This window comes from Anser brachyrhynchus (genome assembly GCF_964034855.1).
Source record: "Anser brachyrhynchus genome assembly, chromosome: 1".
In the NCBI taxonomy this organism is placed as follows: Eukaryota; Metazoa; Chordata; class Aves; order Anseriformes; family Anatidae; genus Anser; species Anser brachyrhynchus.
This window is the reverse complement of record NC_137694.1, coordinates 74431290-74456647: the sequence shown is the minus strand read 5'-3', so window position 1 is coordinate 74456647 and position 25358 is coordinate 74431290. Positions and strand designations below refer to the sequence as shown.

Sequence of the window (25358 nt, the reverse complement as noted above, 5' to 3'; positions counted from 1 at the left end):
TTTTATAGAAAGAGACTCTGAAAGCCTAATATATAGGCTGGAATGGCCTGCAGCTCAGCTCGTGCCCAAAACAGGTTCTAACATGCTATTCTGGGTCATTCCTACAAAAAGCAACCACTGTTTACGTGATCCGTATGTACACTTCTCTCTGCATAGCTATTTGAATAGTTTGCTTTGTTGAAAAACTGGTAAGAATTAGTTTTGCATTTTTAAAATGGTGAAGCATAAATACAAAAATTGAATGCCTAAAGAATTTAATTGCATTTAAAGAACATTCATTGCCATTACGAAGATTGATGAATATACTTGGCTTCCGTCATAGGATTTAGCTGGGTGCAGAATTATGGCTCTACTGAGTTTTGTTGTCAACCACACTTGAAACACAATTTCACCTTTGTCTGGTACATGTGCATGTCTGAGAGGAAGTCAATGGGCTCACACCATATACTGGAGACTGTAATGCAATCACCCCATGACCCAGTCAACAGTAAAAGACCCTAAGCACACAGGCTCATGACTACAAAGCAACTGACAGGAATTACCACCCTGTGTATGTGTCAGCCCCTAAGCTGAAAACTGGCTCCATGGTGGAAAACAAAGCATTCCTACAAAACCATTCACCCATCTTTAAACCAGGATTTAATTTCTAGTTTCAACATCCTCCTAAACCCACCTTACATCAGCATGCAATAACAGGGAGCACACTGCAGATGGAAAGTGGTCTGAGTCATTCATAAAATAAACATGACCCATCCATGCATTTTTATTTGGATCAATTTGTTTAAGCTTCTTCAACACAGAAAAGGGCATTTATTTCTGCATATTGTGTAAAGTAACTTTTCCTCGGTGTTTTGATTAGCTCCTTAGGTAACTTATAATTTAAGTTCTAGGGTAAAATACTGGTTTTATTGAAGTAAGTGGGAGTTTTGTCTTGAAGTCAACAGGATCAGCTGCTCACATCTGCAGTAACAAACTATTACTTGTTTTTGGGTTGCAGTAGCCAATGTAGTTCCACGTGACAGAACTTTCTGAAATGGTCCCTCTGAATGTGACAATTGCTCTCCCTTCACCTTGTACACCAGCATACAGAAAATCATTGACAGAACATACCAACTCTAAATAACACACACAAAGTATAACATTTATCGTGTATGTTACACAGCAAAGATTATTAGCAAGCAGTACTGCAGTCATGCAGTCTGTTTCTTCTCCTAGATACTTTAGAGTCCAAACAAATGAAAAAATAATAGTGGAGAGTGGGTACTATTTCTATTTTCCAGAGAGAAAATGATGCACGGAGAAGTTACAGTCATAAACGAAGAACATATCAAATTTGGGAACTGCACATCAAGTTTCTAGATCTGATGACTTAAACAGGAAACACTGATTAAAAATGCCATGCTCCTGTGAAAACTGACCAGGTTAGGGGAAACTGAAAAAAAAAAGGCTCATTCTCTATGAGAATATAAACTCATTTGATGTTTAAGTAATTTTCATACAGTTTACACGCGAAAGACTGCCTGGCTAGGTAATTTTGCTTACCCTACTTATTAATAGTCAAATTTGAAGTCATTATAAGCCTCAGTGATGCCTTTGGTCTTAGTAAAGCTGGAAAGCGGAGTCAGAAGTCCAACTTAGGACAGGAACTAGATGCCTGCCATTGTCTCTGAGATACTCCTGCAAAATCTCTAACCCAAGGAACTCAAAGGAGAATTACTTAACCTGTGTATAATTAAATACACACCTTAATGTATGGAAAGATTGTGATGAAGGACACCAATAATGCTTTAAACCATCCTTGCAGATTTTTTTTTTTTTTTTAAATCACAGTTATGTATCTTAGAACAGCCATACCAACCTTCAAATTCAGAGACAGGGAGGAACAGGTCACAACTTAGATGTGCTAAAGAAGCCAAATAAGAATGTAGAGTTTTAAATCACTGGAATGATTTGAAAAAATAGATTTTTTTTTTCTGGAAATTATGGCTGATTAACTACATTTCCTATCTGCAGCAACACCACATTATATGCATTACTTCATCACGGTCTAAGTGAAGAATCCATTATCGGCACAGGGAACTGTTTCTCACAACCTAATCCCAATGATGCATTCTTTTGGGTATTTCAGAAAAATGAAATTGGTTAATTTATTAAGTGATAATTTTATTATCCTTTAATACCGATAGTGTTAGCTGTTCTATTTGAATCAGCAACAGAGAAAACTGGTCATAAAACCTAGCATATGACCAAAAAAAAGCTGGTGCTACAGCTTCTAAGGGAGCACACTATACATGCAGATTTTATAAGCAGAATATTACTCTAATCTTAATATCTCTATGGGCTTTCAAGGCCTGCTTGCAAACGTCCTATCTATTGTCACATAGTTTTTTGGACCCTCTTGTATAATAAAAATATAATCTTTTGGCAGGTACCACAAACACTCATTCTGCAGTGAGTTTCTTTTCACTAACCGTAAGACTTTTCATGCCCATCGTGTAATGCGTTTGTCAGTATGGATGAAGTCATATACCCCAGACAATCAGTTGTGTCTTGGGACAGTAAATGACATCCAAAATACACTGAATTATGAAATCCTTAGAACTCAAGTATAGTTGCACTGAACCTAATGAGGTCTGTGAAGTGCAGAGAAGCTTTTTATTTAGGCTTAACTCACTTCAGCTGGAAGTTCTAAAACTGAATTCCAGCCTTCCCACAAAAGAAAAGGTCTTGTATTCAGAAAGAACTGAAATCTTCCTTCCTCATTTTACCAATGAATATCAACTCAGAGAGACATTTGTGGAAAATTCTGTGAAAAAAAACAAACAGTTAAGGTTTAAGAGGCAAAAGAGGAGATGAGATAGAAATTAATGAAAAGTGGGGTCTTCCAGGTAAGAAAACAGAAGCCAGATGCAGAGGTGATTGTCATGTGTCCCCGCCCCCCCCCCCCCCCCCCCCCCCCCCGTCTAACCCTATCCTTTTCCTTCCCATCTTCTACCCACTTCAGCTACCTGCATCATGGTTTGGTCCATACAGTCAAAATAATGGAAATAGAAACAACCAGAGGACTTCTGAAGAACACTTCTGAACACTTCCTTGAATTTTATTTTGGTTTTGGCTGCCTCCAAAATCCTGCTCTACCTACTCGTCATCTCTAAACTTACTGACATGATCTTTTCTAGCCACAAATTAAAGCCACCAGTCCATTCTTCAGCTTCCGTGGTAATCAACTATTTTCTACACTATTGAACATATTGCTTTGATTTGTGAAATTTGAACTACATTCATATATTAATTTGTCCTCTCCTGGTTGTGCTGTTCTCTCTTCCTCCACAAAAATCCTTATTTTGGTTAATCCCCTTACTCTTGAACTCTTTATGTTTTAATACCTGGTCTTCACATCAGTTATACGGGTGAGCGTAGACTGCAATATGTTCTGGTGCACTTTGTTGCATGTCATCACCCATCCAGGATTACCATCCTATTCCAATGATGCACTACAAGCACCACAGCAAAGGCGAAGAACCCTCTCTCTAGCCTTTTCCACAGGCTTTTGAATAGTAAGTGTGTCTGCCGTCATATCTACAGTAGGTCTTAAATACAAACACAAGTGAAACAAGCTTTTAAATATTTTGTCAGGAAGTTTTGCCTTAAGAAAATTATCTATTTTTGTGGTTATAACAAAACGTATCAGAAAAACACCAGCCTTCCCAAGAAGCCTTAGGGAATCCATGGTCTTTCACGCAAAGATTTAGTTCTTATTTAGCATCTTATCCATCCTATGGGAAAGTTCCTATCCTATCCAATGGAAAAGTTCCTATCCTATCCAGTGGAAAAGCTGAAAGTGTCCTGTCTGCAATAACAACAACAAAAAAAATCTACTCACTGAAATCTTACTGATTACAGGAAATCAGCTGCCCTAATAATAGTTTACACAGTTTTCAAAAGCCAGAATAATAAATACCTTATTCCATGTGCATGAATTCTGAGATTTTTTTCTGCTTCTCTATTGCATTGAGACACTGTTCATCTTGTTGCCTCATCCAAAAATGTGATATAAACAAATTTTCTGAAAATTATGTGTATTTGTTACACATTTAAACATAGCAGAAGTGAAAGATTAGCCTAATCACTGGAACTTCAAACTGTTGTAGCCTGTCCCCCACTTCCTTCCTTCCAGGTAGTATTATACCTTGCTACAACTGCTATAACTACAGTTTAAACATTCTAATTTTCTGTTTACTGGCCAGGCTGGTAGCACCATTACACAGCTATATTCTAGTTAGTTAAGTTCACCTCTATCTTTTCAATCCAGTTCTCTATATTTCTTTCCTGTGTAATTTAACTCGTAAGAGTTTATACAAGTTCTTGTTCTTAAGAAGTCTTCTTTGAGCAAAAGAGCCTATCTCCTAGTTTCCTACTTGACTGTAGCATAAACCGGAATAGGTCATTTTGTCTACACTGCATGCACCAAAGCATCCATAAAGTCAGCTAAAAAGGGCTGTTTTTTAAAAATGTGAAATGTTTCACATTCTAAATGCAGACACTGAAGAATAAAAACAGGAAAAAACACCAAATGTTGCTCTAGAAATGCCTAAGTGCTTTTTTTATTTCTCTTTCATTTATAGAGAAAGAGAAATATATGTTGTCTTGGGTCAAGTGAAACATTCTTTGGTTGACTTGACAGTTTTTTCTTCCTTCCTTGAAAAAGCAAAAATACTTCTGTTTAACCCTATTTAATGTCACTCTGTTCCCCACACAGTATACTTTATTTTTTCCATATGGCCACCCAGAAACCTACATTTAATGACAACTTCATTACATTGAAATCAATGACAGGATTTTCAATAAAAGAACAAAAACTGTAAGTTTTGTTTCTTAACACTAGATTTTTAGTAGTATTCCTGTAGGTTAGAAAGAGGCTACAACTAAATTCGTATTAAAAACTTGGCTGTCATACCAGTCACAGGTCAAATTCATTTTTCCTTTTCCAGAACAGACTGCTAGATATTTGAAAATGGACATTAGCAAAAATTTATCTTAGAGGTAAATTTCTTCTATATCCCTATAATTAGAAGCTCTGGAATGTCTAGAATTAAAACAAACAAACGAACAAAACAAAACACTGAAAACTCTTTAGTTACTGGAACAGTGAATTACTACACAGTTATTTCGTTGTGTCTGTTAAGTGCCTACTCTTCTCTGGAGCTCTTGTTGGCACAGATACCTTTTACCTCAATGACTTCTACTGATTAGTTGTTGTAAATAAATAGTAAAGGCTATTTGACCAGTTTAACATTCTCTTCGCTTGATCACCTCTAATTTTGTATGTCCGTTTGAATCCCACTTCCCAATAAAGAGTTTCAATCTTCTCAGTATTCTTTCTGGAGCAAGTTTAGTGTCACATGTCATGTGAGGAATATGGGAGAAATTCAAGAGTCCTTGATTATGAAACTAGAACTGTTTTAATAAAACTTGGATCATAATACTTATTAAAAATACATGCTTAGAAAATGGAAGGGTATTGAAACATGCTTAGAAAATGGAAGGGTATTGAAACATCGATTAATTTGAAGAAGTAGGGAAATGATTTTGAAATGTTTTAAATTAGATTGATGTTTACATAGCTTAAAAACTGTGTTTTCTTCAAGAAGTTGCATCATAAGCAGTTCAGAAACCCTACCTATTAGAAATACTACCCAGGGAATATCAAAAAGTCAGTTAAAAGGAGGCCTTGTTCTTAACCTAATATATTCCTAGCTAGGAGCTATTTGTTCTCTCTGGATACTTTGGATCTGTATCCCCATCCCAAAACCCACCCCTATCTTTACACCAGTTGTATACTGAAAATACCAAACTAGCATGGTTTAAATGCAATTTCACCTTGCTTCTAATCTCTAGGAATAGCAGCTTCTGAAGGTGATTTTAAACAGATGAATTTCCAAAGCAAGTCATGCAATTCATTATCTTCCTCATAAGGTAATTAAAACTAATTGGGAAGCCCATTCCAACTTATACGAATCACAAATCTCTCTCAGTCTAAAAAGAAAACGCGTCTTGTGGTATAGCACTGATTAAGAAAGGATTTGTCTTAAGAAAATCACAGTTTGGAAAACATTTCCCAGTTAATCAGGCTTGCAGCTTGAAATTGCACCAAGACCAAGCTCTACTTAATCCTTCACAGAAAGGTTCACATAACCAAGTTAATCATCTGCACTGGAACTGTATTCTAATGTCATAAACCTTGTCACAAAGGAGCTCTTCAAATGAAAACTATAGCCAACTGTGCACAGAGATGAGACCAAAGCTCACCTGAAGAAGTAGTAATTTTTTCAGGGAAGCCAAGAGGCAGCAATTAGAACTTAAACATCACAGTTTCCTTCTTTGCAGGGCAGTCACTTGATAATTTATAAAGGTAAAAGTTGCAAAAAGCACACATCTAAGAATCACTGATGCATATCAAAGTGTAAGTGGATCTGTTTATCTACTAGAAAAATATTTGTGATCTTCAATTGGATGAAGCAAGTCATAAAGAAATCCAGGGAGCACTGTTTATTAAGTAAGCGGAAAGCAAAACTGTATAGGAATGAAGACAAATATGACTGTTAGTGTTTATAACCCAACAAGCTATGAGAAGAATCAAAACAGCAGCTTATGTGATGGCAATACATAGATTTCTAAACTAAAGATCTCTGACCGACTGCTAAATGCCTGCAACACAAAATAAACTGATGCACTTAAGAAGAGACCTGTGGGGATATCAGCTCAATGAACTTGAAACAAGCTGATAATAAAGTGCTGTCTCAATTGCAGCCATATAACACCATCAGTTCAGACGAATATCCATGTGAATGGCTAACAAAGCATTCGCAATTAAAGTCATACATTTAAAATCTTGATAGTTGAATGGTATGACTACCCCCACGGACTTTTTTTTTTTTTTTGAAAGGCAGTATTTCAATTAAAAAGGCAGCTCTGCCACAGAAGTAGGTATGCAAGCTTTCAAAGCCAGAGACCAAAGGTGTTGCCAGTTAACCTGAGGTGTTTGAGTTCTGTTATTTGTCTAACAGGTGGAGGAAGGCAACAGCCAACTAAATTCAGCCTTACACAGCATACCAGCACGTTAGTGGGTATCTGAAACTACTCACAGATCACAAACATCAGTACCACTAGGAACATAAGTGAAAACTTCCATCTTTGTCTCAAAACAAGGGAATAGCATCCGAATTATCTAGGTTTTCTCCAGAGTCAGGCCTCTTATCGCACAAATAAGCTATTAGCTCACTAGAAACCAGTATTTCCAAAAAGAAGAGATAAAAACAGAATGGGGAGCCAGCTGAGATGTGTATGCCTCCTACAGCATATCTCCTGGCTACATAGGCTGGTCTTTCAGCATGGGAGGAAGTTTCTTGCAAAGAGGTAGACAAAGGAAAATGTATGTGCATGTCTTTGTATTTAAGAAATAAAATGCAGTGTGAGAAGTCTAAAAGCCACTTGGTTTTATTACAAGAAGTTTCATAGTGGGCATTACAACAAAAGCGTTTCCACTAAAATGGATGTATCAACCTGTCAACACTACACCAGTGCACCAAAATAGCCTTCTACTTTTTATCCACCATCCATGGTATTTCAATTTGCCTCTGTAGTTGGAGCATGAAAAACATTCTGGAATGGTTTGTTGTACTCTAAAGAAAAAAAATAAATAATGAACCTTTAGTATTTATATTATACAACATACTGATGTCACACATTCTTACCACAAAAAGCCAAACTGCAGGCTTTTTGGCCTTCAATAAAATTTATTCTTGAAAACAAAAACTCTTTGTATATTCTGTATAATTCATATTGTTCTGTCATGCAAATCCATAATTCATGCTGTTCATTCATATGAAAATAAACATGTTTATTCTTCCATTGACTCAATGCTATAAGGAAATTAATGCAACCTAAAGCTACCCAAAATATAACTAAAAAAGTGAATAGTCAATGCTTCAGAACTTTCTTACTGGAAAAAGGTAATTGGATAATTAAGGAAAGCTGTTTTTCATCAGGAAAATCAGCAGTGTTGCCATACAAAATGTCTACTGGTACAAATACATTAATATTTTCTCCACTTGCAAACCTGATTCAATTTGAAAGTGTGCATCCAGATTATTTCCAAATATTTAGGTGCTGACTACAGACTGCTTAACAACCTCAAGTGGTACTCTCTATTTTTTTAGCTACACACAGGCTAAAAACCTATCCAGTTGCTTCAGCACTCCATGACCAACTGATAACTTAGGTCTCAAGCTTGACAATCAAGTACTACAGAAATACATGATAATTACAGCAGTGTTAACAGGTCAGTGTAAGCACACCTTAAGCACACCTTCTTTCCCTTATGTAAATACAGTTCTGTCACGATACTGCAGTATACAAGTACCAATGCAGTTTGATTTATTCAGGCTTTGCTAAGTGAGAGCTAGATTCGAAAAAAAAATCAAAGATCCTACTTTTCTCAATGGACTTGGACCTTTTTGACGTGTCACCTTTAAAAAATAAACTTTTTAAAGATAAAAAATGGTTCCTCTATTAACTACAAACAGAGTAACTTCTATTCAAATGCTAGAAGATTTTGCATCTGAAGAACGAGTGCATTATGTTAAAGTGATTTCCCCTCGTTCCCCTTTTGAAAAATTCCTGTAGCATTTTGGGACAATGTATTTTCAAGAATTCATCCTAAGTGACAGGGAATGCTCTTGGATATTAATGTTTTGTTTTGTTTTTATTTTTTTTCCACCGAAGTATTTCTGAAGGGTTTTTAAAATCTGTATATATTCATACTGACTTAACAAGAAAGCCCCCATTCGCATGTAGTAGATCAATTTTCACCCACTGGATTTTGCAAAGTTATTGTTACACTAGACCTTTTGGTCCTGGAGAAGGATTCTGTGTTGGAGAAAGTCAGAATACTCAATGCAAGCAACATGCAGGGGCAGAAATCGGTGCCAAATACTTGGCAACATTCTTGTTTTTTAATTAAATTACAAAAAACTTGCCTCTAGGAGTTTAATGTTACATGTACTTCACAGCACAATGGAAACTGTATTTCAGGCTTTTCTGCTTTAACATTTATCCTTAGTTGTTTGTGCTAAAGTGATTCAAAATCAGTTACCTAATTTTCTTAAATGATTATGGCTAGGAGCAAGCCATAATGCTGGGAACCCATACTCCCCCTCTGAGCAGCGCTACACCTGTACCAATAAGGCTTTGCAGGTGCCCACTCTACTGCAGCTCTGCCCTGTAATTTGCAAAGCAGGAGACACACTACCCTGTATGATTTGATATAATGGGGCCTTGTTTTTCGGCAGATTCTCATGAGATTTGTCATGTTCCACCAGAGTAACTTTTCCTGTTATCCAGACTTTTTCTGAAGTCTGAGAAAGGCACCAGACAGGCTCAGAAAACAGGAGCCAGTCAGAATACTGGGCAGTCCTGAACCTTGACTGATCAGCAAAGCAATGAATTACACTACTGTAATGCATATTATATATTCAGTGTAATAAAAACTTTTAATTTTGCTGAGTTTATGAAGATGTGTCCACTTACCAGCTGCTTGATCACTTGGAATCTCCATGAACTAAGCTAGAAATCATGGTACATTGTCACAAGCTGCTAGATATGACAAGCCAAGTTTTCAAACCTACTGAAAATATTTTAGAATTTACTCCGAAAACCTTTTTACGATCTTTCAATAGTATCACCTAATAACTATGTTGAAATATAGTGCACTACATAACAGAAAACAAAACAGTAATATGAGATAGGATATCAATAAAAATGAGTAGTGAGAAGATGGACCAATGAGTAAGGAAGTCTTAGCAATATGATGCATAATGAAAATGATGCTGCACATATAAACCAAGTTTACACAACACATAGACTAGTTTCCAACTGAACAAGTATCTATCTTCAGGTGATAAAAGCACATTTCTTTTAGATGTTTAGGAAAATGTACTTAGTTAAAAGTGTTAGCACTTATTTACTATTGATAAGTGAACTATGAGGTACAGGGAAACTGTTTTTGAACACTGTAATGGTTCAAAGAATTTTCTGCCCTAAATACACTTTGAAACCAGGACCAGTTGTGCAGGATGAAAATTCGAAGCCTGTTCCAATTCTTGTAAAAATCAATGCAGCCGAAAGACTTAAAATATCAACAGTAGTATTTTGTATTTCCATAGTAATCACCATAATATACTTCAACATTTAGCTATGTTTTAAATTGTCACTTTACAGACTATCTAAACGGAACAATTCCTATAGCACTGGAAACACTTTCAGAGTTTTGTTATCCGGTATTTCAGATCCAAATGACTCTGCTAACATCTGCTTCATTTTGGCATGCATCTTTTTAATCAGTACCATGCAACAGGCACCTGTGTGATTTTCACTGACTCATCTCTCATTTCCACAATATCCCATCTGCAAAGAATACTGTTAACAGCTATAACCAACCAAATAGAACAAGACACAGAATGTAAGACACTTAAAAGGAATAAACCAAATACTCACTTGAGTATTATACTTAATACTTAAGTATTACTTATTAATTAACTAACTACACAATGCTGCACATACCTGTGAAGGTCTTGGATTTTCTACACACTAGAGCTCTATTGTCTCAGCTTGCTTTGCTTGTCCAAGATCAACTTCTTCAAAAAGATGGACTGAGTATTTATCCAGTATTAGATATTAAGAAGAGAGGGATACTGGGAGTAAGTCCTCTGGGTAAGCTTACATTATGTGAAGTAGAGACTGTCTACTATCTCATCATGATGGACTGACTACCTGTGACCATTGCTCTTGCTCCCCATCTCTAGACCCAGTTATTTCTGGTGCTCTTGTGGGAAGAACTGCTGTGCTCCATGCTTCAATTCTGAAATCAAGTACATAATAGTATTCTGAGAAGGAAAACAAAAATAAAACAAAAAACACACATGCAATAAAAAAAATACATTAGGACAAGAAATCTGTTCTGCTGTATATTTGATGCCTCTAGTAGAAGAAAGGTAAGTTAGGGATTCCTAAGCAGAAATCCCTCGGCAGATATTTAAACTGCTGGGATGCATCTCACCTATCTTTATAAAATGTTCTGCAGAACACAGATCTAGATCTATATTCAATTAATGGAGAAGAAAGCATTTTCAGCATGCAAATCAATATCAACATCTCTATTTGGAAGATATGGAACATGCTGTTGACTCCACTGAATGATGTCAGATGGAGAGAACTCCACTGTGCATAAATACATCCAGTTTAACGAATCACATCCTACCTACTAGCACCAAGAACCAACAAGTGTATGACAGGTTTAGAAAACCTCATTTCTGAAAGTAGTTGATTGCCTTCTAAGTATTTTTAGTTCAATCCAGCAGATGGGACCAACTATAGAACATCCTAACAGATAAGTAAGGAATACTGCACAGACACCAGGCTGTAACTACAATATACAACAGGAAACCAAGAAAGACCACAGGAAGATGAAGGCTTGACCATTTGTAAATAAATGAGGATTTGTCAAGTGAAGCAAAGCTAAACACACGGTGGACAACCACATACAATTTGCAAAGAACCCAAGCTACTACAAGCAAAAGAATTCTGATACAGAAAGCTGCCCAAGGGCCTGTGATGAACTGATAACAATATATCTTCTTGCCTTATGAAGAAAGGATGCCGTGACTACAAGGGGATTGTCACTTATCAAGAGTATATAAAGCACCAGAACATGCATAACGTGAATGATAATCATACCAGTAATGTAATTAATTCAAAAGTATTCTAAGAGTCACAGACAAGGTTTTAGCAGAAGATAAACACGACAATCAGCCTGAAATTAAATGGGCTACTAACTACTGCTGTATTTGAAACATATGTAAAAGTTGTCATGGTTAGCCAAATCATGATATCAAAGCTTTCAAATAGTCTTCAAGAAAGGAAGTTGAGGTTCAAGAGTACTTTTCTATGGGAAAACATAGAATAAAATGCTTACATGGATAAATTGAGAAAGGTACAATTGATAATAATATGGTGGAGGAAGAATTACCCATCACTGAGCTTTACCACACTGCTCACTAGACAGGCCATTTCTGTGCATCTAAAACTGCTAATGAAGGATCCAAAACCACTGTTAATGTGATACAGGGAAGGACAGGAGAGTGCTCAGGAAGTTCAAGCACTCCGCAGCCCATGCCTTAAGACACAGATCTCAAAATAGGTCTTGTGTTGTTTGGCTGTTGGTTTAACAGATATTAAATAAATACACCTGCAGTAGAAAACAAGGTAGAACTTAGACATTGGGTAAGAAAAACCAATCGAATACATAAAAAGAGAAAGAGGAGAGAGATCTCGGGAGACAAATGATTTCAAGTATTTCCTATGCCTTAGGCAGTCCAACCTGCCATCTTCTTAAAGCTCTTAGAAAAACAGAATCTTTATGCCTTCTTGGTACCCCCATGAGGGAATGTTTTCTGTTGCTAGATCAGAGAAAAAAAAAAAAAAAGAAGAACCACCATGACCACAGCACAAAGACTGCTTGAATATTTCTGCTGCTAACCAATCAAGCATCTGACTGTTGATATGCTGTTTTTCAGATGTAACAGATTTCTGGTAGAGTCCAACCTTAGTCTCTTTCTTTGTGACTCCAGGTCTTTTTTATTCTCCCTCTCAACCACCTACCTATCTCTTGCAATTGCATGTTCTCCAGCTGTTGCCCTTGATCCCGAAATTAGTAAGGCAGGCTTTGCACAATCCTGTTGTCACTCCTCCTTCACAACCTCATTTGGCTGTCAAGTCTTGCCCATTAACTCCTCCAAAGACTGTGGCAGAAGGGCAACAAATATGCAGGCTTAGTATGAGAATTTCTTGACCAGATTTATTTTATAGAACTTAGGAGTTCCAACTCCACAAAATGGCATCAAGCCCTGAGACATACACTCCCTTATACGGAGCTGACTGCCTCTTCAAAGTATCCATGGCTAGGCAGAACACTTCCTTGCCTTCACCCAGAAATCATTCACATAGAGTCCACCACTCATGATACCAAGTCACTGGGGGATAAAATAGCAAATGAATTTCATGACAGTAAATGCAAAGCAATGCAGGGTTGAAACCTCCTCCCAACACTAGCTTTACACAGTGGTGTCCTCCAGCATAGCTACTGCATCTTAGAAAGGAAATATGAAGTCTGAAATAAATAATCTTATGCAAGTCAAATAATTCTACACAAACAGTGATTCTGTTCTCAGTAGCAGTCAGAAAGCAGACAATTTTAGAAGCTGCTGGGAAAAGAAAAAAAGAAAAGCTCATTATGTCATGGTATAAATTTATAGTTCATCTACGTATGTAGAGCTGGAAGGGGAACAGGAGAGAACGAGGACAGTAAAAGGTGTAAAAAATTTTCTGTACACATGTAATTAAATGGACTAGGAAGATTCAGCTGTGAAGGGAACTCATAAAGGTCTATAAAACCTACAACTGCCATGGGCAAGCTGAATAGGCAATAGCCATGCACCGCTTCTCATAATACAAGAACTGTAAGCCAAACAGTATTGTCAGACAGCAGTTCTAAAATAAACAAAAAGAGGTGTTTGCTTTTTTCCCCACACAACATGCAGTTTAACTGGATTTTGTAGATGACAACAGCTTATATTCTAAAAACTATTAAACAAATTTCCTCGGTAAAGCATCCACCAACAGCTATTAAACTCTAAGCTATGATCTCTAATGCAAAAAGGTACCTGTGATGCAGATGGCCAGAAGCTGGGAGAGCGTATCTATCTGCGGAAATGTCTGCTTTACATCATGTGATATCTACTCCAGCCAGCATCAGAGCTATGACAAGCTAGATGGATGTTTAATCTGACCCAAAATATCCATTCTTACATTTCTTTTCTGTGTCATCTACCCTATCCAAAAAAGCCACATAAAAGTCCAGTCCCCTCACCCTGTTCGCCATCCTTACAGAATGCCTACAAAAAACAAAACAAAACAAACAAACAAAAAAAGCATTACTCTGAAAGAATAGATTACGAGTTCAAAGTCATCTCTGACATGGTCCCAAAGATGCTGGTTTTCTGAAACCTCTTGGTACCAACGAAGTTGCAACCCAGGGTCAGAGCATGCAAGAGAACTCTTCAAACAGACTTTTACATCTAGAAAGTAGATTTTTTAGTAGTGATTTTTTAGAAACTTACTGTGTGCATAGGCAACTACTATCTAGATAATCAACTTAAAATTGCCCTATACCCTACACAGGGTACACAGCAGGCAAAAACTTCAGCAGACTCCTGTGAAGTGGTCATCTTGTACATTGCTTAGTTGTTAGCCTCTGCAGGAAAAACAAACAAACAAACAAACAAACAGACTTGTGCAGTCCTTAACTTGCTTCTAAGAAAACAGCTGATCCCTTTTGTGATCGTAAGGAGACAGAAATGAGAATCTTTCCATGGTCTTTTGTTGTTTCCAATCTAAACCTCATATATCTATATCTATCTATATATATATATATTTATGCCTTACTGATCAGCTGTGTGTTTTGGGGGTTCTACTTTCTAATGCATTATTTATTTAATGACAGTGGGACTTCACCACTTCTGGCTTAAAGAAGCATATTCTTCAGACATTATTTCAGCCTTCTAATGGGAAAGATCCACAGCTAATTACTCAGACCATTACATTTTCAGAGATCCTTCACTCTTGTGATAGAACAAACTTCAGCATTGCTTAGCTGCTTATTTACTGATGTATTTTAATGCACTGACAGTCTTGCTGGAAAGTCTGGATTCCTTTCAGAGGTGGAGGACAGCCTGAGTTTCTGCCATCCCAATGAATTTCAGTTACATCCATCACCAATAAATGGTTCAAAATCCAGGCTCTGCATTTGTTGTATCATTACATTTGTTAGCAGTAATGAGCTGTGCAACAGATGGCTTACTTTATTGGGTCTGCTTTGTTACTAATAGCTAGGCAATTTAATTTAGGTGACATCCTCTTCCAGGCCCACTAACCCTCAAAAGGAAAAAAACCTTCATACTCATGGATTGCATTCAGATTGGATATATAAACTACATGTGAGATAATGCCACCATAGCACCCAATTATTATCTATCAAAAATGTTTTTACAGTTCATACTAACAGCACTTTTTTGGAATTGGATAAAAAAGTTTGTGATTCTACGGCAAGCATAGCCAACATGGGTATAAGATTCAAATTACAAAGTTCTTTATGGATCGCATCTTAGATTTGCTTTCAAGAAAAGGATATGTGTAATCTACTGTCTTAAAATGAGCTCTTTCCACCCTCCCTTCACCTCTCCCCCAATTCATGGTTTCTTACAGTCTTCACAAACTCTGAGTCTTTCTGGCTTCTCAGTCATGGAAAATACTCTTGTGCAAGAAGACAGGACTTCTGTTCCAGAAAAGAGGACTTGCTGTAATGACAACTCTGGAACCAGTCTGGTTGTACCATGTGCTCAGGATCTCAATTCACAAGAAAACATTTATTTTTTTTTTTTGGGGGGGGGGGGGGGGGGGGAAGGAAGGCATTCTGTGCCACATATAAATTCTCCAGTATAAGGCTATGCAACCAACTGGTTTTTGTTGTTTTGGCAGCTAAGTTGGAAAAAAATAGAGAAGACATTCATGGTGATATGGGATAAACAGTTGTTTGGTTTTGGTGCTTTAAACTAAAACAACCAGAACATTTACTTCATACCAGACAGAAAGGAAAAGCAAAGGAAATAGAAATTTGGCTCACAAAACAGGAAAAAGATTTTCCTTGTTCTAATCAGTATTGCATAAAACCAAAATCACCGCCACTTTTCCTAATACAATTACCTGGGCTAGATACAAAGAGAAAGAAGGCACAATGAATGATTTTTGAGACAGAAGTTGAGCAAATTTTGGAAGCTTGTAGGCAGCTGCTGGACACCATAACTTTATTTGCCAAGCCCATGCCATCAGTTTGCTGCAAAACACAGTCACGACTGACTTTGGACATTAAAACAAATGGCAAGAATCCCATTACTCTCCACCATGTGGCTGCCTAAACCCACCTGAAGAGGGATAGGTGAGATAACTTAGAAGGCAGAAGGAACAGAAAAGGAAGAGAAAGTTTAGCTTTGATTGTGAGAAGTGACAACAGTTTCATTTGCATTATTTAAATGTTACACACTGCTTTTAACTGTTTGGTGTAGATAAATATATTACGCAGAAAGTTGCAAAAGCAACTCTTGCTTTTAATGCCTAATTATCAAAACAGACACCGATATAAACACAGCCTGCTTAAGAAAGGTGCCGACTTCACTGAGAATATTGCTCCTCTTACCTCTCCTTAAGAAGCACCTAGCACCAAGAGTCTTCATTAAGACATCTGGATTCATGTTCATGACACTGCCAATCTTCCACTGCAGTCCAATGTCAGAAGATGTAGGGAGAGGGTAGGTGGAGTTGAGAAATAGTTATTATAAGGGTTACAAACTCTGGATCAAAATTTGCCATAAGCAGTAACCTTGTTGTACCTCTCATATTATCACTGAGAGATTAGAGCAATTACAAAATTACAAAATGAACAGACGTTATGCAAATTCATTTTAATGAAAGCTATGCATGTATGCCTATATGTGTCCATGTGGATATGTATTAATTTCTCTTATGTGTAACAGATTCTAGGAAAAAAAAAGGAAGGAGGCTTCGAACTACAGCCTTAGGGCTTAAAGTGACTAATGACGGATAGAACTTTCCCTGCTATGAATGTGTCACTATGAGAAAGAAGATAGAGACTCTCTAACAAAGACAATTACTAAACTGCACAGCTCTCTGCCAAGAATGACCCAAAAGCGTGGGAGGCTAGTGATAAAGAGTAGAAAGGCAAGGAAGTATTATTACTGCCAGTTCCCTTCCTCATAAATTTTACATTGTTATATTTAGATTGCTGGCCAGGAGTGCATCCTGACTCCTGCATAGGGGACTCACAAGGGTTTCCTTTGTGTTCAGAATTGCATCCCTCACAGATACAGGGCTTGACCCTGCTTCCATTCAAATAAATAGGAATGTGTCCATGGACTTATAAAATTATAATGTATGTCTTGAAACATTTACTTCAAATTAAAGAAAAGTTTGAGCATTCGAACATTAATAAGATCCCCCCTACATTCTCAAGGCTGAACAGACCCAGGTCTCTCAACCGTTCCTCATAGGGGAGATGCTCCAGGCCCCGTATCATCTTTGTTGCCTTCTGCTGGACTCTTTCGAGAAGATCCCTGTCTTTTTTGTACCGGGGAGCCCAGAACTGGACACAGTACTCCAGGTGAGGCCTGACCAGGGCAGAGTAGAGGGGGAGGATCACCTCCCTTGACCTGCTGGCCACGCTCCTTTTAATGCACACCAGGATCCCATTGGCCTTCTTGGCCACCAGGGCACACTGTTGGCTCATGGTCAACCTGTCGTCCACCAGGACCCCCAGGTCCTTCTCCGCAGAGCTCCTCTCCAGCAGGTCATCCCCCAGCCTGTACTGATACATGCGGTTGTTCCTTCCCAGGTGCAGGACTCTGCACTTGCTCTTTTAAACTTCATTTGGTTTCTTCCTTAAATATGCTGACCATACAGCGATTTATACACCTTGCCACTTTTCTAGCAATAGAACAACTTGAAAGCTGTCACAAAACACAGATTGGAAGCAGAAGAGCACCAAGCCCAAAGGAACCTTTCCATTTGCCATGAGTCCTGGAAGGGTGACAGGGCAGGATGTGACCCAGTAACCATTGCACTGGCAAATGCCCCTGCACTGCTTACATGGCTACTGAGTTGCTTCACATGGGAATTCACAGATTTACCCAAACAGAGATGAGAGCCTGCAACAAAAAGCGATAATTAAGTCTCTGACTTGTGTGTATAGAATCTCCTTGCATAGTTGGATTCAGTGATTGTTTATTCTCTGGCTAGAATCCAGCTTCCTAAATCACTGCCAATAGTATTTCTAAATATGAAAATTCAGCAATATGTTAATCAGGGAAATGCTGCTGTGTCACCATACTTTGCAACAGGATTGCAATGAATTACTCTTAAACTGTACACAATCAAAAAAGATAACAAGCATGATTATACCGAACTTACTTCACAAACACGTTTACACTATTGAGAACAGTCATGGACTAATTCCTCTCATGACTTTTCAATTCTAGCCCAATCTGTCAGTGAGCAAAAAGCCACATACGCATGTCAGAGCTTCTCTACCTCCATTTGTATAAAGAGAATTTATTTCAGGTGCAACTGAACACACTGCATTTAGAAGAATGAGCCTTAACATTTTTCACAAAACAGCATGAAGACTGTCCTGTAAAGATGTCATTGTTCTGCTTCCATTCACGCATGCTTGACTTTTTCATCATTTTGAATAGCTTAAGTTCTTCATGAAGCTTCATTGCTTCAACTGACACCACGTCTGCCTTTAGTTTTACGTTGTCTTTTATGGCTTTAGAGTAAATCAAACAGCTTTGTATTGAATTTCTGCATTTGGGGATATTTCATGTGAGTAACTTCTCATTTGGTCTACTCTGGAAGCTTTCTGTCCACATTACATGCCATGGTTATACTGAAAAGACAAGACAGGAACAAAAAAAACAAATCTCAGCTGTGTAAGAAAATGTCAGTACTTTGGATATTAATTTTTTTTGAAGATTCATATTTGCTATTTAAGATAAAGCATCTGAAGAGAACAGAATTTCCCTGGAAAAGTTTACCACTGTAGAATTTTTCCTATGTTTTTGAATGGCAAGATGAACCACCTGGGAAGTGACATAATGGGAAAAAATGTCAGCTACACACTTTCTAAGACAGTTTTTTTCTTTTTTTTTTTTTTATGTTTAAGAATTGTTGGGCAGAGGAGTATGTTGATGGTGGATGCTGTCAGGATTCCACAGGAAAAAAAAGAAAAATGGATGCAATCTCCCAAACTCTCATCACATAAAGCAAACCAGTACAAGATGGGAGATTACCAGGTGAAGCATGGTTACCAAAGGAAGTGGTGTTCCAATTACCATAGGCTGAAAATTATGTGGAAAAATCAGCCCTGGCACTCTCATATTTGGGAATGCTACACAGATGACAAATGCACAATGTATACGACTCAAGCGACTACCTCCCTGCCCCCTCCTTGCACCTCAAAAGCTTTGTAACAGTAGCTCTCTATGGGCAAAAATAGTGAAATACAGGGACTTTGGAAAGCAAGCGCAGAGCTGCAGAGATCTACAAAATACATTCCTGGAACAGCCTACTTCCAACAGGCTCTATCTAGGTACTTCACTTGAACTTCTTTTAGAGAAAAAGCCTGTAATTGAAAAAGTTCCTCTGTTAAGGGAACCACAGGAACATCTACATGGTAATCACCAAGGGGAAAAAAAGTACAAAACTAAAAATAATACCCAGGGTATATAATATATACCCAGGGTATATAGAAAAATCAAATTGTTCTAGTTAGGAGTCAGTCTTTCTAAAGTATCACAATTCCCAGCAACAGGACGCAATCTGAAGTTTTCTGTGATAACTTCCAACTGTATCCTCATCAGTGTGGGAAAGGGCCTTTTGTTTCTCCAGGTGAATTGAAATCCCTCTGCCTTTTCTGCTTGAGGCAGTGAATCCTTTGTGTAATAGTTACTAAGTCACACTTCACTACTTCCAGACTGTAGTAGGATTGGAATTCTAAGGGACTGAATAGTGCCCATTAGAATAAGTAGGATTTTATCAATGACATGATCAAGCCTCAATTGCTTCTCAGAGCAGGCAGAGCTGGCAATCCTCCACAGTCCTTCCAGGAATGCCCTAAGGTTTGTTGTTTGCAGTCCTCTGTCTGCAAGCATGTTACTGTTGAGAGGTTTGAGGCATAGAACAATGCCGGATGTTTGGTGTAGTGTTACAGTCCGGTTCTTTATTAGGAAGTTTCTTTCTAGCTACTGAAGTATGTTTAGGAACACAATTTGCTCCTGTGGCAATCTGCAAGAATTTTGCCCTTGACTCCGAATAGAGCAGGAACAGACTCCCTGTCTGCAACATCAGACATCCCAGCATTAAGTGACAAAATCGTGTGGGCCTGCTAAGCTTCACTAGAGTGAAAAGGTCAGCCCACAAATCAAGAGCCTCAAAGGGAGAAGCATGCAGATTGTTGCTGGGGCTGCTGCACATGCAGAGGCTAAGTCCCTCCCTGCCTTATCCCCAGAGAACATCACAGAACAGTACCTTAGCTTACACCCTGCGCAGACAGCCTGGCAGACCCACCAAGTAGTGTGCTCAGAGTGTATCTCTTGCTACTGAAAAAGCCTAGGCAAATCAGTCTTACCATAAAACAGTGTAATACTAGCCAGATGAAGGTAAGGCAGTTCAGATGTAGCATCAGCATCAAAAGGTTGAGATACCATCTGAACTCATATAAGTACTCAATGGCTCCTCTCTGTAGGCTTTATATACAGGCAAGGGATACTGAACTGTAAAATAGGGAACACTCTCTGTTTTGCTTGCTGTGTATCAGTTTCTTGGGGGTGTGTGGAGTTCATCTTCTTCACTTCTGTTTTGGTGAGCAGTGTTATGTGCGCCTAGGGTACCAATAAAAGCAGAAATCCTCTATCACAGGAACTGCTAATAGAGAAATCTGCCTACATTTTTCCCCACCATAATCAAAAAAAGAAAAAAAAACAGAGTTAAAGCACTGGAAGAAAAAATTAACTGCTCCAAAGGTAGCACTATGCTGCTTTTAGATCTTCAAGATGGCAGAGGCTTCTGAAGGCTGTTGGATATTACCTGGACCACAAAGCAAAGACACAATATGGCACAGATAAACAGTTTGTCTGTTTCTTGTCTTTTGCCCCTCTCTCTAGAGAAGTCAGTCCCTCTGAATTGAAATTACACCACAGACATTTCCAGTCACCAGAGGATGAACTCTTTATAATTGAAGCTACGTAAGGCACAGAGATAATGAAGACTTCGTACTGGGGAACCCACAGAGGCCAGCAAATAGCTTTGTCTTTGTTTTCAGAGCCTTTGAAAGGAATCCTTTTGTTCAGTATTTCTGAAGCAGTAAAGCAGTCTGGTCTGCTCCCTCTCAGATTTGATCCAAACTTCTGTGATTTGGCTTCTGCCTTTACTGGGCTTCTGGTGACTATTAACACCACTGTTTCTACCCAAGTTGCCAATATCTAGATAAATCTTTTGAAATGTCTGTCTTCACAGAGTGCCATATTTTTTCTTGCATTTTTAAGTCCTTATAAGCTTCCACGCATTCTTTTCCTTCATGCAGGAGGCCATACCATGTTCAGCAGGACTTTGTGAGAAGAAAGATTTGCTTTGCTCTTCAGACTTCCTATAGTCTGTATTGCAGAGATGTACAAATCGATCACTGGCTGGGCCCTACAACTGACTCCACTATTAGTCTGAGCAGTAAGATGATTTGAAAGTAACAAATTTGAGCTGGTGTCTCCTTTCATCCCTCTATTTTGTAAGTAGGAAACAGATCCAGGTCCAAAATTTCCAAACTCACCAGTGAATTTGTGCATGTCAACTTGCAGGTGTGCAACATCAGACATTTTAGAGACCTGGGCTTTTCCGCCTCCAGGTACATTTAAAAAAAAAATAAATCTTTGAGTTGTGTCAAATTCAGGCCCTAAAATTCTAAGTCACTTTGAAATCATTGTACAGAGTTGATTAAAAATAAGGCAAGTAAATGAAAGGATGGAAAAGAGGTTTCTGGATCTTCCCACGTAAGAGATCTCATCTGTAAGAGGAATAAAATACCTCAAACAGAAGAGCTTTATTTCACCTTCCAGTAATATGCAAAAATACTTTTTTAATCAGGATTTATCTGTCAAAGTAAGATAAAGCACAGAATGCAAGTCTACCATATAAAGCAGAAAAGTGGACAGTTTAATAAAAGTCTGTTTTTCATCTGTAACCTTTCCTAGGAAAGAACCTTGCCTCGATCTAAAAGCCTCGTTTATCAGAAATCACCACTATCCATTTATAGGGTGATTTTGAAAAGTAAGACCAAACAAAAAACCATAGCTGGACTTACCACCAAGTACATCATATTTTGAAGTGTAAACATTTTTATAGTAGTTTATCACAAGCATAATTAAGCTCCTAGCTGGAACAATACAGAAACAGCTCTCACACCTTCCTAATGTCATTACTTACTGCTGCCAAATGTAGCTGCGTGCTTTATAAGATCAAAAAGGGTACTTGGAAACTCATCTGCCTTTCTCCTACCTACAAACACAAGAAAAGGAGAAAGAACAAATAAGTAGTTAAAAAAAAAAATTCCACTTTGTTTCTTTAGTGCTGGTTTGTGCCACTGACAAGCTCCTTCCCACTAATAGCACATTTTAAATTCATGATTACTCTATTTTTACATACAGAATATTAGTACATTCACCCTGACAGCAAGCATACGTGTTCAGGAAAAGCAGGAATGAGACATAATTTATTTTCTAGCCCTTGAAGGATAGATATGTGAACTTTTTCTCTAAGAGTCTTCTTTAAATATATTTAGCAAAATAAATTTTAAGGTACTAGCATTAGAAGCAATTCCTCCATTACCTCTTCACACTGATCTATAACAATCTTACTGCCTCTCAGACAGTGGCTAGAGATCATGCTAAGACCACAGTGACTGATACAGAAAAAATGCTGGCTATCATTTCTTGTTATTGTACCACAGTAGCATTTTGCTGCTCCAGCAGAGATCTCTCTGGGCACAACAGATTTTACACTGAAGATCCTACACTCCAAATAAACAAGACTGAATGATAAATAGGAGGATGACAAATGGGGGAATGATGAAATACAGAGGTAAAGCAACTTGTCCAAAGTAGATCTGTTACAGAGAAAGGAGCTCAGCCATCTCCACTAAATACTGGTCTTGCACATTATTCACCAAACCACCTGAGGGACTTCCAACACCAGAGAAACAAACAACACTTAAGTCTACTTCTACATGCCACCGAAGTTTAAGCAATACGTGGCTTGAGCAACACGTAGCTTCTTGAATATAAACACTGCCAGAAGCATTTTTGTTTTAGAAAAAAAGTGTACATTATATCAAAGTTATGTTGGTAAAATAAGTAAAATATAGCATAAACCCATATCATTCATACCTATGGATTTAGCCTTCATGTTTGCTTTTTTCTCTACTCCCTCAAACAGAACACCTTTATCAGTAGCAGCTCATACACTTAGGAATCTATTTACAAACCTAAGCAAATAATGTTCTGAAAAACAACTCTAAATACAGGCTTTTTATGAAATACCTTTCATAAGAGAGCCCTGCTATCAATATTAAAAAATGAAATTAAGACCGACCCCTCCCCCCCCAGCAACTAGCGTCGGAGAATTGAATTGGAATATCTGTTGTCCTTACTACCACAAGTAACAGATTGAACTTTGCAGAGGACATAAAGCACAGAATAAAGCCCAGTTCACTTTCTGTCTACCTATATAGACTGTGCAGCACTAAGTAGTACAAATTTAGTAATTCAGTATAAGAACATAATTCAATGACATCCAAAGGAGATGAGATATTAAGGTATCATTTCTTTTTCTTTCTTTGCATAGGGTTGTCATACATTTGCTTCACTAAGGCTGGTAACGGTCAGAAGGTCCTCAATTCCCAAGAAATATTTTCAGGCAGATGTTTCACTACTGAGCTGCTAAAAAGACCAGAATACAAAAGGTAAGGTCACAGGCTTTGATTCCTTAGAATGCTTAAATAAATGCTTGAAGCACAATTTGTCTACTGATATTAGAGAACACTAATGCATTTGAAATGAGGCATATATGTTTTAGCACTTTGCTCAGCTCAGCTTGGGATAGACTCTTCCTCAGAGTAGGAAGGAGATACTTAATTTAAAATAGATATGGTTTGTTCGCTTAAAAAGAGCGTTTAAACAAAGAAGAAAAATGTACGCTTCTTACTAAAGTTCCCCTACTGGTATAACTTTCTACTCATCTTAAGTGTTTATAATTGAACATCAATTAGACAGTATTTGGGTTTCGAACCGCATATTCTAAAACATTTCTTACACACTCCCTTGCAATGCTTCTATACAGAACAATACATATTAAAATGTTTTTTGGAAAACTATGAAAATTGGTAGAACAGTTTCAGATGTTTAACTTGACATACAGTTAAGTTAAAAGTGTGTGCTTGCTCATTCTCTCTCTTTGTCTCTCTCCCTCCCTGCCTCCCTCTCAAAAAAGCTTTTTAAGTCCTTCTCTGGTTGCAATACTAAGGCAAGTGATCAAGACTGTCATTCAATTTTACAGTCTTTTCTTTACTATTGTATAACCTTGCTAGATGTATACTCTTTGTCATAGTAGGCATTCCTACAAATTTAAAACTGCCGAAGAGTCACATTTTTACCTGAATCTGATGGAGTTAATCTGAGAAAGTAGTGACTGGTTGTTAGCATAAATAGGATTAGAATTATCGATTTCAGATGGATAACACTACACATTACCTGAAGAGCAAGCAGGACTGTGCTAGGTTGATTAAGACTGAAGCTAAAGAAGGGAATTTTCACCTAGATCATTACAGAAGAGGAACATAAAATATACATTTACTATTCATAACAGAAAACAACACATTCAAATTTAACAGTACTTCATCTCAGAAGAATTGCTTGATTAGCTTGGAACACTTCGCAGGTACGAGCGGGCAATGTTTCCTTTTTGAGACACGGTAGGATATAAAGAAGTTATGAGACCTGTCAAGGTCACACCACAAGAAGGTGACAAAGTTAAACAGTAAGTCACTCCTGACTCCCAGCCCTGTGCTCCACCACACAACTACAGAGAAGGCGACTCCCTGCCTCCAAGAGGGTTCTGTGCTCAGAAGCAATAAGTAAAGATAACAAGCATCACACTTGCAGTACTAACATGGCTAAGGAGCACTTGCTTGAGCAAGTGACAGTTCAAACCGTATTTTGGTCCCAGCTTTATGGCCAGAGGAGATAAGCCGGTAAAGGAAAAGGTGAGGAATCTCGTACAACTCTCCACACGAGTCCCATCCGCGCATCGTTAAGGAAGGCAGGCAATTAGCCGGGTGGCAGAGGACCGCTGCACCGGGAGTGCAGGATCGGTCAGGTTTTATTTGCTCGCTTTTCTCCTCGGTGACAAAACACGGCATTAGCACGAACACATTTCACGAAATGGAAAAAAAAAATAATAAAAAACGGGCAAAGAGACAACCCCGAAGGCTCGGAGGGGTCTCGTTGTCATGGAAACGAGTCACCAACGAGCTTTCTAAGACACGAGTGATTAATACCAGAACCCTGCTT

General features: G+C 38.0%; 1 protein-coding gene and 1 long non-coding RNA gene across 2 annotated transcripts in view; one reads left to right on the top strand and one right to left on the bottom strand.

Moving 5' to 3' along the window:
* LOC308198583 overlaps window positions 1–25358 on the top strand; it is a 117056-nt gene that overhangs the window by 69645 nt on the left and 22053 nt on the right. Inside the window, exon 8 of the long non-coding RNA XR_013954021.1 lies at window positions 23635–23752. This is a non-coding gene — a long non-coding RNA (uncharacterized lncRNA). The remainder of the gene's footprint in view (window positions 1–23634; window positions 23753–25358) is intronic.
* SHISAL1 (shisa like 1) overlaps window positions 1–25358 on the bottom strand; it is a 162986-nt gene that overhangs the window by 137425 nt on the left and 203 nt on the right. The window lies entirely within an intron of this gene.